Here is a 14,741-nt window from a genome sequence, read left to right as displayed (position 1 = left end):
CATGTGTTATGTTCACATCTGACGCGTATTATTATGATGAAGACATGCACTATGTTCACATCTGACGCGTATTTTTATGCTGAAGACATGCGCTATGTTCACATCTGACTCGTATTGTTATGCTGAAGACATGCGCTACCTTCACATCTGACTCGTATTTTTATACCAATGACATGCGCTATGTTCACATCTGACTCATATTGTTATGCTGAAGACGTGCACTATGTTCACATCTGACGCGTATTGTTATGCCGAAGACATACACTATGTGACATCTGACGCGTATTGTTCTGCCGAAGACATGCACTATGTTCACACCTGACTCGTATTGTTATTCCGAAGAAATGCACTATGTTCACATCTGACGCGTATTATTATGATTAAGACATGCACTATGTTCACATCTGACGCGTATTTTTATGCTGAAGACATGCGCTATGTTCACATCTGACTCGTATTGTTATGCTGAAGTCATGCGCTACGTTCACATCTGACTCGTATTTTTATACCAAAGACATGCGCTATGTTCACATCTGACTCGTATTGTTATGCTGAAGACGTGCACTATGTTCACATGTGACGCGTATTGTTATGCCGAAGACATACACTATGTGACATCTGACTCGTATTGTTATGCTGAAGACATGCGTTATGTTCACATCTGACTCGTATTGTTATGCCAAAGACATGCGCTATGTTCACATCTGACTCGTATTGTTATGCCGAAGAAATGCACTATGTTCACATCTGACTCGTACTGTTATGCCGAAGACATGCACTATGTTCACATCTGACGCGTATTATTATGATGAAGACATGCACTATGTTCACATCTGACGCGTATTGTTATGCTGAAGACATGCACTATGTTCACATCTGACGTGTATTGTTATGCCGAAAACATGCACTATGTTCACATCTGGCTCTTATTGTTATGCCGAAGACATGCACTACGTTCACATCTGTCGCGTATTGTTTTGCCGAAGACATGCACTATGTTCACATCTGACTCGTATTGTTATGCCGAAGACATGCACTATGTTCACATCTGACTCGTATTGTTATGCTGAAGACATGCACTATGTTCACATCTGACGTGTATTGTTATGCCGAAAACATGCACTATGTTCACATCTGTCTCTTATTGTTATGCCGAAGACATGCACTACGTTCACATCTGTCGCGTATTGTTATGCCGAAGACATGCACTATGTTCACATCTGACTCACATTTTTATGCCGAAGACATGCACTATGTTCACATCTGACTCGTATTTTTATGCCGAAAACATGCACTATGTTCACATCTGTCTCTTATTGTTATGCCGAAGACATGCACTACGTTCACATCTGTCGCGTATTGTTTGCCGAAGACATGCACTATGTTCACATCTGACTCGTATTGTTATGCTGACGACATGCACTATGTTTACATCTGAATAGAAATGTTACGCTGAAGACATGCACTATGTTCACATCCGACTCGTATCGTTATGCCGAAGACATGCACTATGTTCACATCTGACTCGTATTGTTATGCTGAAGACATGCACTATGTTCACATCTGACGTGTATTGTTATGCCGAAAACATGCACTATGTTCACATCTGTCTCTTATTGTTATGCCGAAGACATGCACTACGTTCACATCTGTCGCGTATTGTTATGCCGAAGACATGCACTATGTTCACATCTGACTCACATTTTTATGCCGAAGACATGCACTATGTTCACATCTGACTCGTATTTTTATGCCGAAAACATGCACTATGTTCACATCTGTCTCTTATTGTTATGCCGAAGACATGCACTACGTTCACATCCGTCGCGTATTGTTTTGCCGAAGACATGCACTATGTTCACATCTGACTCGTATTGTTATGCCGAAGACATGCACTATGTTCACATCTGACTCGTATTGTTATGCTGAAGACATGTACTATGTTCACATCTGAATAGAATTGTTGTGCTGAAGACATGCACTATGTTCACATCTGAATAGAATTGTTGTGCTGAAGATATGTACTATGTTCACATCTGAATAGAATAATTATGCTGAAGACATGCACTGTGTTCACATCTGAATAGAATTGTTGTGCTGAAGACATGCACTATGTTCACATCTGAATAGAATTATTGTGCTGAAGACATGCACTATGTTCACATCTGAATAGAATTTTTATGCTGAAGACATGCACTATGTTCACATCTGATTCGTATTGTTATGCTGAAGACATGCGTTATGTTCACATCTGACTCGTATTGTTATGCTAAAGACATGCACTATGTTCACATCTGGCGCGTATTTTTATGCTGAAGACATGCACTATGTTCACATCTGACTCGTATTGTTATGCTGAAGACATGCGTTATGTTCACATCTGACTCGTATTGTTATGCCGAAGACATGCACTATGTTCACATCTGACTCGTATTGTTATGCCGAAGACATGCACTATGTTCACATCTGACGCGTATTATTATGATGAAGACATGCACTATGTTCACATCTGACGCGTATTTTTATGCTGAAGACATGCGCTATGTTCACATCTGACTCGTATTGTAAGGCTGAAGACTTGCGCTACGTTCACATATGACTCGTATTGTTATACCAAAGACATGCGCTATGTTCACATCTTACTCGTATTGTTATGCTGAAGACGTGCACTATGTTCACATCTGACGCGTATTGTTATGCCGAAGACATACACTATGTGACAACAGACGCGTATTGTTATGCCGAAGACATGCACTATGTTCACATCCGACTCGTATTGTTATGCTGAAGACATGCACTATGTTCACATCTGACGCGTATTTTTATGCCGAAAGCATGCATTATGTTCACATCTGGCTCTTATTGTTATGCTGAAGACATGCACTATGTTCACATCTGACTCGCATTGTTATGCCGAAGACATGCACTATGTTTACATCTGAATAGAAATGTTACGCTGAAGACATGCACTATGTTCACATCCGACTCGTATCGTTATGCCGAAGACATGCACTATGTTCACATCTGACGCGTAATGTTATGCTGAAGACATGCACTATGTTCACATCCGACTCATATTGTTATGCTGACGACATGCACTATGTTTACATCTGAATAGAAATGTTACGCTGAAGACATGCACTATGTTCACATCCGACTCGTATCGTTATGCCGAAGACATGCACTATGTTCACATCTGACGCGTATTGTTATGCTGAAGACATGCGCTATGTTCACATATGACTCGTATTTCTTTGCAGAAGACATGCGCTATGTTCACATCTGACTCGTATTGTTATACCAAAGACATGCGCTATGTTCACATCTGACTCGTATTGTTATGCTGAAGACGTGCACTATATTCACATCTGACGCGTATTGTTATGCCGAAGACATACACTATGTTCTCATCCGATTCGTATTGTTATGCTGATGACATGCACTATGATCACATCTGACTCGTATTGTTATGCCGAAGACATGCACTGTGTTCACATCAGACTCGTATTTTTATGCCGAAGACATGCACTATGTTCACATCTGAATAGAAATGTTCTGCCGAAGACATGCACTATGTTCACATCTGACGCATATTGTTATGCTGAAGACATGCACTATGTTCACATCTGAATAGAATTGTTGTGCTGAAGACATCCACTATGTTCACATCTGAATAGAATTGTTGTGCTGAAGACATGCACTATGTTCACATCTGAATAGAATTGTTGTGCTGAAGACACGCACTATGTTCACATCTGATTCGTATTTTTATGCTGAAGACATGGACTATGTTCACATCTGGCTAATATTGTTATGCTGAAGACATGCACTATGTTCACATCTGACGCGTATTTTTATGCTGAAGACATGCGCTATGTTCACATCTGATTCGTATTGTTATGCTGAAGACATGCGTTATGTTCACATCTGACTCGTATTGTTATGCTAAAGACATGCACTATGTTCACATCTGACGCGTATTTTTATGCTGAAGACATGCACTATGTTCACATCTGACTCGTATTGTTATGCTGAAGATATGCGTTATGTTCACATCTGACTCGTATTGTTATGCTAAAGACATGCACTATTTTGACATCTGACGCGTATTTTTATGCCGAAGACATGCACTATGTTCACATCTGACTCGTATTGTTATGCCGAAGACATGCACTATGTTCACATCTGACGCGTATTATTATGATGAAGACATGCACTATGTTCACATCTGACGCGTATTTTTATGCTGAAGACATGCGCTATGTTCACATCTGACTCGTATTGTTATGCTGAAGACATGCGCTACCTTCACATCTGACTCGTATTTTTATACCAATGACATGCGCTATGTTCACATCTGACTCATATTGTTATGCTGAAGACGTGCACTATGTTCACATCTGACGCGTATTGTTATGCCGAAGACATACACTATGTGACATCTGACGCGTATTGTTCTGCCGAAGACATGCACTATGTTCACACCTGACTCGTATTGTTATTCCGAAGAAATGCACTATGTTCACATCTGACGCGTATTATTATGATTAAGACATGCACTATGTTCACATCTGACGCGTATTTTTATGCTGAAGACATGCGCTATGTTCACATCTGACTCGTATTGTTATGCTGAAGTCATGCGCTACGTTCACATCTGACTCGTATTTTTATACCAAAGACATGCGCTATGTTCACATCTGACTCGTATTGTTATGCTGAAGACGTGCACTATGTTCACATGTGACGCGTATTGTTATGCCGAAGACATACACTATGTGACATCTGACTCGTATTGTTATGCTGAAGACATGCGTTATGTTCACATCTGACTCGTATTGTTATGCCAAAGACATGCGCTATGTTCACATCTGACTCGTATTGTTATGCCGAAGAAATGCACTATGTTCACATCTGACTCGTACTGTTATGCCGAAGACATGCACTATGTTCACATCTGACGCGTATTATTATGATGAAGACATGCACTATGTTCACATCTGACGCGTATTGTTATGCTGAAGACATGCACTATGTTCACATCTGACGTGTATTGTTATGCCGAAAACATGCACTATGTTCACATCTGGCTCTTATTGTTATGCCGAAGACATGCACTACGTTCACATCTGTCGCGTATTGTTTTGCCGAAGACATGCACTATGTTCACATCTGACTCGTATTGTTATGCCGAAGACATGCACTATGTTCACATCTGACTCGTATTGTTATGCTGAAGACATGCACTATGTTCACATCTGACGTGTATTGTTATGCCGAAAACATGCACTATGTTCACATCTGTCTCTTATTGTTATGCCGAAGACATGCACTACGTTCACATCTGTCGCGTATTGTTATGCCGAAGACATGCACTATGTTCACATCTGACTCACATTTTTATGCCGAAGACATGCACTATGTTCACATCTGACTCGTATTTTTATGCCGAAAACATGCACTATGTTCACATCTGTCTCTTATTGTTATGCCGAAGACATGCACTACGTTCACATCTGTCGCGTATTGTTTGCCGAAGACATGCACTATGTTCACATCTGACTCGTATTGTTATGCTGACGACATGCACTATGTTTACATCTGAATAGAAATGTTACGCTGAAGACATGCACTATGTTCACATCCGACTCGTATCGTTATGCCGAAGACATGCACTATGTTCACATCTGACTCGTATTGTTATGCTGAAGACATGCACTATGTTCACATCTGACGTGTATTGTTATGCCGAAAACATGCACTATGTTCACATCTGTCTCTTATTGTTATGCCGAAGACATGCACTACGTTCACATCTGTCGCGTATTGTTATGCCGAAGACATGCACTATGTTCACATCTGACTCACATTTTTATGCCGAAGACATGCACTATGTTCACATCTGACTCGTATTTTTATGCCGAAAACATGCACTATGTTCACATCTGTCTCTTATTGTTATGCCGAAGACATGCACTACGTTCACATCCGTCGCGTATTGTTTTGCCGAAGACATGCACTATGTTCACATCTGACTCGTATTGTTATGCCGAAGACATGCACTATGTTCACATCTGACTCGTATTGTTATGCTGAAGACATGTACTATGTTCACATCTGAATAGAATTGTTGTGCTGAAGACATGCACTATGTTCACATCTGAATAGAATTGTTGTGCTGAAGATATGTACTATGTTCACATCTGAATAGAATAATTATGCTGAAGACATGCACTGTGTTCACATCTGAATAGAATTGTTGTGCTGAAGACATGCACTATGTTCACATCTGAATAGAATTATTGTGCTGAAGACATGCACTATGTTCACATCTGAATAGAATTATTGTGCTGAAGACATGCACTATGTTCACATCTGAATAGAATTTTTATGCTGAAGACATGCACTATGTTCACATCTGATTCGTATTGTTATGCTGAAGACATGCGTTATGTTCACATCTGACTCGTATTGTTATGCTAAAGACATGCACTATGTTCACATCTGGCGCGTATTTTTATGCTGAAGACATGCACTATGTTCACATCTGACTCGTATTGTTATGCTGAAGACATGCGTTATGTTCACATCTGACTCGTATTGTTATGCCGAAGACATGCACTATGTTCACATCTGACTCGTATTGTTATGCCGAAGACATGCACTATGTTCACATCTGACGCGTATTATTATGATGAAGACATGCACTATGTTCACATCTGACGCGTATTTTTATGCTGAAGACATGCGCTATGTTCACATCTGACTCGTATTGTAAGGCTGAAGACTTGCGCTACGTTCACATATGACTCGTATTGTTATACCAAAGACATGCGCTATGTTCACATCTTACTCGTATTGTTATGCTGAAGACGTGCACTATGTTCACATCTGACGCGTATTGTTATGCCGAAGACATACACTATGTGACAACAGACGCGTATTGTTATGCCGAAGACATGCACTATGTTCACATCCGACTCGTATTGTTATGCTGAAGACATGCACTATGTTCACATCTGACGCGTATTTTTATGCCGAAAGCATGCATTATGTTCACATCTGGCTCTTATTGTTATGCTGAAGACATGCACTATGTTCACATCTGACTCGCATTGTTATGCCGAAGACATGCACTATGTTTACATCTGAATAGAAATGTTACGCTGAAGACATGCACTATGTTCACATCCGACTCGTATCGTTATGCCGAAGACATGCACTATGTTCACATCTGACGCGTAATGTTATGCTGAAGACATGCACTATGTTCACATCCGACTCATATTGTTATGCTGACGACATGCACTATGTTTACATCTGAATAGAAATGTTACGCTGAAGACATGCACTATGTTCACATCCGACTCGTATCGTTATGCCGAAGACATGCACTATGTTCACATCTGACGCGTATTGTTATGCTGAAGACATGCGCTATGTTCACATATGACTCGTATTTCTTTGCAGAAGACATGCGCTATGTTCACATCTGACTCGTATTGTTATACCAAAGACATGCGCTATGTTCACATCTGACTCGTATTGTTATGCTGAAGACGTGCACTATATTCACATCTGACGCGTATTGTTATGCCGAAGACATACACTATGTTCTCATCCGATTCGTATTGTTATGCTGATGACATGCACTATGATCACATCTGACTCGTATTGTTATGCCGAAGACATGCACTGTGTTCACATCAGACTCGTATTTTTATGCCGAAGACATGCACTATGTTCACATCTGAATAGAAATGTTCTGCCGAAGACATGCACTATGTTCACATCTGACGCATATTGTTATGCTGAAGACATGCACTATGTTCACATCTGAATAGAATTGTTGTGCTGAAGACATCCACTATGTTCACATCTGAATAGAATTGTTGTGCTGAAGACATGCACTATGTTCACATCTGAATAGAATTGTTGTGCTGAAGACACGCACTATGTTCACATCTGATTCGTATTTTTATGCTGAAGACATGGACTATGTTCACATCTGGCTAATATTGTTATGCTGAAGACATGCACTATGTTCACATCTGACGCGTATTTTTATGCTGAAGACATGCGCTATGTTCACATCTGATTCGTATTGTTATGCTGAAGACATGCGTTATGTTCACATCTGACTCGTATTGTTATGCTAAAGACATGCACTATGTTCACATCTGACGCGTATTTTTATGCTGAAGACATGCACTATGTTCACATCTGACTCGTATTGTTATGCTGAAGATATGCGTTATGTTCACATCTGACTCGTATTGTTATGCTAAAGACATGCACTATTTTGACATCTGACGCGTATTTTTATGCCAAAGACATGCACTATGTTCACATCTGACTCGTATTGTTATGCCGAAGACATGCACTATGTTCACATCTGACGCGTATTATTATGATGAAGACATGCACTATGTTCACATCTGACGCGTATTTTTATGCTGAAGACATGCGGTATGTTCACATCTGACTCGTATTGTAAGGCTGAAGACTTGCGCTACGTTCACATATGACTCGTATTGTTATACCAAAGACATGCGCTATGTTCACATCTGACGCGTATTATTATGATGAAGACATGCACTATGTTCACATCTGACGCGTATTTTTATGCTGAAGACATGCGCTATGTTCACATCTGACTCGTATTGTAAGGCTGAAGACATGCACTATGATCACATCTGACTCATATTGTTATGCTGACGACATGCACTATGTTTACATCTGAATAGAAATGTTACGCTGAAGACATGCACTATGTTCACATCCGACTCGTATTGTTATGCTGACGACATGCACTATGTTTACATCTGAATAGAAATGTTACGCTGAAGACATGCACTATGTTCACATCCGACTCGTATCGTTATGCCGAAGACATGCGCTATGTTCACATCTGACTCGTATTTCTTTGCAGAAGACATGCGCTATGTTCACATCTGACTCGTATTGTTATACCAAAGACATGCGCTATGTTCACATCTGACTCGTATTGTTATGCTGAAGACGTGCACTATATTCACATCTGACGCGTATTGTTATGCCGAAGACATACACTATGTTCTCATCCGATTCGTATTGTTATGCTGATGACATGCACTATGATCACATCTGACTCGTATTGTTATGCCGAAGACATGCACTGTGTTCACATCCGACTCATATTGTTATGCTGACGACATGCACTATGTTTACATCTGAATAGAAATGTTACGCTGAAGACATGCACTATGTTCACATCCGACTCGTATCGTTATGCCGAAGACATGCACTATGTTCACATCTGACGCGTATTGTTATGCTGAAGACATGCGCTATGTTCACATCTGACTCGTATTTCTTTGCAGAAGACATGCGCTATGTTCACATCTGACTCGTATTGTTATACCAAAGACATGCGCTATGTTCACATCTGACTCGTATTGTTATGCTGAAGACGTGCACTATATTCACATCTGACGCGTATTGTTATGCCGAAGACATACACTATGTTCTCATCCGATTCGTATTGTTATGCTGATGACATGCACTATGATCACATCTGACTCGTATTGTTATGCCGAAGACATGCACTGTGTTCACATCAGACTCGTATTTTTATGCCGAAGACATGCACTATGTTCACATCTGAATAGAAATGTTCTGCCGAAGACATGCACTATGTTCACATCTGACGCATATTGTTATGCTGAAGACATGCACTATGTTCACATCTGAATAGAATTGTTGTGCTGAAGACATCCACTATGTTCACATCTGAATAGAATTGTTGTGCTGAAGACATGCACTATGTTCACATCTGGCTAATATTGTTATGCTGAAGACATGCACTATGTTCAAATCTGACGCGTATTTTTATGATGAAGACATGCGCTATGTTCACATCTGATTCGTATTGTTATGCTGAAGACATGCGTTATGTTCACATCTGACTCGTATTGTTATGCTAAAGACATGCACTATGTTCACATCTGACGCGTATTTTTATGCTGAAGACATGCACTATGTTCACATCTGACTCGTATTGTTATGCTGAAGACATGCGTTATGTTCACATCTGATTGAAATTTTTATGCCGAAAACATGCGCTATGTTCACATCTGACTCGTATTGTTATGCCGAAGACATGCACTATGTTCACATCTGACTCGTATTGTTATTCCGAAGACATGGACTATGTTAACATCTGACGCGTATTATTATGATGAAGACATGCACTATGTTCACATCTGACGCGTATTTTTATGCTGAAGACATGCGCTATGTTCACATCTGACTCGTATTGTTATGCTGAAGACATGCGCTACGTTCACATCTGACTCGTATTGTTATACCAAAGACATGCGCTATGTTCACATCTGACTCGTATTGTTATGCTGAAGACGTGCACTATGTTCACATCTGACGCGTATTGTTATGCCGAAGACATACACTATGTTCACATCTGGCTCGTATTTTTATGCTGAAGACATGCACTATGTTCTCATCTGACTCGTATTGTTATGCTGAAAACATGCACTATGTTCACATCCGACTCATATTGTTATGCTGACAACATGCACTATGTTTACATCTGAATAGAAATGTTACGCTGAAGACATGCACTATGTTCACATCCGACTCGTATCGTTATGCCGAAGACATGCACTATGTTCACATCTGACGCGTATTGTTATGCTGAAGACATGCGCTATGTTCACATCTGACTCGTATTTCTTTGCAGAAGACATGCGCTATGTTCACATCTGACTCGTATTGTTATACCAAAGACATGCGCTATGTTCACATCTGACTCGTATTGTTATGCTGAAGACGTGCACTATATTCACATCTGACGCGTATTGTTATGCCGAAGACATACACTATGTTCTCATCCGATTCGTATTGTTATGCTGATGACATGCACTATGATCACATCTGACTCGTATTGTTATGCCGAAGACATGCACTGTGTTCACATCAGACTCGTATTTTTATGCCGAAGACATGCACTATGTTCACATCTGAATAGAAATGTTCTGCCGAAGACATGCACTATGTTCACATCTGACGCATATTGTTATGCTGAAGACATGTACTATGTTCACATCTGAATAGAATTGTTGTGCTGAAGACATCCACTATGTTCACATCTGAATAGAATTGTTGTGCTGAAGACATGCACTATGTTCACATCTGAATAGAATTGTTGTGCTGAAGACACGCACTATGTTCACATCTGATTCGTATTTTTATGCTGAAGACATGGACTATGTTCACATCTGTCTAATATTGTTATGCTGAAGACATGCACTATGTTCACATCTGACGCGTATTTTTATGCTGAAGACATGCGCTATGTTCACATCTGATTCGTATTGTTATGCTGAAGACATGCGTTATGTTCACATCTGACTCGTATTGTTATGCTAAAGACATGCACCATGTTCACATCTGACGCGTATTTTTATGCTGAAGACATGCACTATGTTCACATCTGACTCGTATTGTTATGCTGAAGACATGCGTTATGTTCACATCTGACTCGTATTGTTATGCTAAAGACATGCACTATGTTCACATCTGACGCGTATTTTTATGCCGAAGACATGCACTATGTTCACATCTGACTCGTATTGTTATGCCGAAGACATGCACTATGTTCACATCTGACGCGTATTATTATGATGAAGACATGCACTATGTTCACATCTGACGCGTATTTTTATGCTGAAGACATGCGCTATGTTCACATCTGACTCGTATTGTAAGCCTGAAGACTTGCGCTACGTTCACATATGACTCGTATTGTTATACCAAAGACATGCGCTATGTTCACATCTTACTCGTATTGTTATGCTCAACACGTGCACTATGTTCACATCTGACGCGTATTGTTATGCCGAAGACATACACTATGTGACAACAGACGCGTATTGTTATGCCGAAGACATGCACTATGTTCACATCCGACTCGTATTGTTATGCTGAAGACATGCACTATATTCACATCTGACGCGTATTTTTATGCCGAAAGCATGCATTATGTTCACATCTGGCTCTTATTGTTATGCTGAAGACATGCACTATGTTCACATCTGACACGTATTGTTATGCCGAAGACATGCACTATGTTCACATCTGACTCGTATTTTTATGCCGAAGACATGCACTATGTTCACATCTGACGCGTATTTTTATGCCGAAAGCATGCATTATGTTCACATCTGGCTCTTATTGTTATGCTGAAGACATGCACTATGTTCACATCTGACTCGTATTGTTATGCCGAAGACATGCACTATGTTCACACCTGACTCGTATTTTTATGCTGAAGAATGCACAATATCTGAATAGAATTGTTGTGCTGAAGACATGCACTATGTTCATATCTGAAAAAAATTGTTATGCTCAAGACATGTACTATGTTCACATCTGAATAGAATTGTTGTGCTGAAGACATGCACTATATTCACATCTGACGCGTATTGTTATGCCGAAGACATTAACTATGTTCTCATCCGATTCGTATTGTTATGCTGATGACATGCACTATGATCACATCTGACTCGTATTGTTATGCCGAAGACATGCACTATGTTCACATCAGACTCGTATTTTTATGCCGAAGACATGCACAATGTTCACATCTGAATAGAAATGTTCTGCCTAAGACATGCACTATGTTCACATCTGACGCATATTGTTATGCTGAAGACATGCACTATGTTCACATCTGAATAGAATTGTTGTGCTGAAGACATCCACTATGTTCACATCTGAATAGAATTGTTGTGCTGAAGACATGCACTATGTTCACATCTGGCTAATATTGTTATGCTGAAGACATGCACTATGTTCACATCTGACGCGTATTTTTATGCTGAAGACATGCGCTATGTTCACATCTGATTCGTATTGTTATGCTGAAGACATGCGTTATGTTCACATCTGACTCGTATTGTTATGCTAAAGACATGCACTATGTTCACATCTGACGCGTATTTTTATGCTGAAGACATGCACTATGTTCACATCTGACTCGTATTGTTATGCTGAAGACATGCGTTATGTTCACATCTGATTGAAATTTTTATGCCGAAAACATGCGCTATGTTCACATCTGACTCGTATTGTTATGCCGAAGACATGCACTATGTTCACATCTGACTCGTATTGTTATTCCGAAGACATGCACTATGTTCACATCTGACGCGTATTATTATGATGAAGACATGCACTATGTTCACATCTGACGCGTATTTTTATGCTGAAGACATGCGCTATGTTCACATCTGACTCGTATTGTTATGCTGAAGACATGCGCTACGTTCACATCTGACTCGTATTGTTATACCAAAGACATGCGCTATGTTCACATCTGACTCGTATTGTTATGCTGAAGACGTGCACTATGTTCACATCTGACGCGTATTGTTATGCCGAAGACATACACTATGTTCACATCTGGCTCGTATTTTTATGCTGAAGACATGCACTATGTTCTCATCTGACTCGTATTGTTATGCTGAAGACATGCGTTATGTTCACATCTGACTCGTATTGTTATGCCGAAGACATGCGCTATGTTCACATCTGACTCGTATTTTTATGCTGATGACATGCACTATGTTCACATCTGAATAGAATTTATATGCTGAAGACATGCACTTTGTTTACATCTGAATAGAAATGTTACGCTGAAGACATGCACTATGATCACATCTGACTCGTGTTGTTATGCTGAAGACATGCGCTATGTTCACATCTGACTCGTGTTTTTAGCTGATGACATGCACTTTGTTCACGTCTGACGCGTATTGTTATGCTGAAGACATGCACTATGTTCACATCCGACTCATATTGTTATGCTGACGACATGCACTATGTTTACATCTGAATAGAAATGTTACGCTGAAGACATGCACTATGTTCACATCCGACTCGTATCGTTATGCCGAAGACATGCACTATGTTCACATCTGACGCGTATTGTTATGCTGAAGACATGCGCTATGTTCAAATCTGACTCGTATTTCTTTGCAGAAGACATGCGCTATGTTCACATCTGACTCGTATTGTTATACCAAAGACATGCGCTATGTTCACATCTGACTCGTATTGTTATGCTGAAGACGTGCACTATATTCACATCTGACGCGTATTGTTATGCCGAAGACGTACACTATGTTCTCATCCGATTCGTATTGTTATGCTGATGACATGCACTATGATCACATCTGACTCGTATTGTTATGCCGAAGACATGCACTGTGTTCACATCAGACTCGTATTTTTATGCCGAAGACATGCACTATGTTCACATTTGACGCGTATTGTTATGCTGAAGACATGCACTATGTTCACATCTGAATAGAATTGTTGTGCTGAAGACATCCACTATGTTCACATCTGAATAGAATTGTTGTGCTGAAGACATGCACTATGTTCACATCCGACTCGTATCGTTATGCCGAAGACATGCACTATGTTCACATCTGACGCGTATTGTTATGCTCAAGACATGCGCTATGTTCACATCTGACTCGTATTTCTTTGCAGAAGACATGCGCTATGTTCACATCTGACTCGTATTGTTATACCAAAGACATGCGCTATGTTCACATCTGACTCGTATTGTTATGCTGAAGACGTGCACTATATTCACATCTGACGCGTATTGTTATGCCGAAGACATACACTATGTTCTCATCCGATTCGTATTGTTATGCTGATGACATGCACTA

Source organism: Saccoglossus kowalevskii, chromosome 2 (assembly GCF_978046115.1).
Source record: "Saccoglossus kowalevskii chromosome 2, keSacKowa6.1, whole genome shotgun sequence".
NCBI lineage: Eukaryota > Metazoa > Hemichordata > Enteropneusta > Harrimaniidae > Saccoglossus > Saccoglossus kowalevskii.
Note: the sequence above shows the minus strand (reverse complement) of the source record.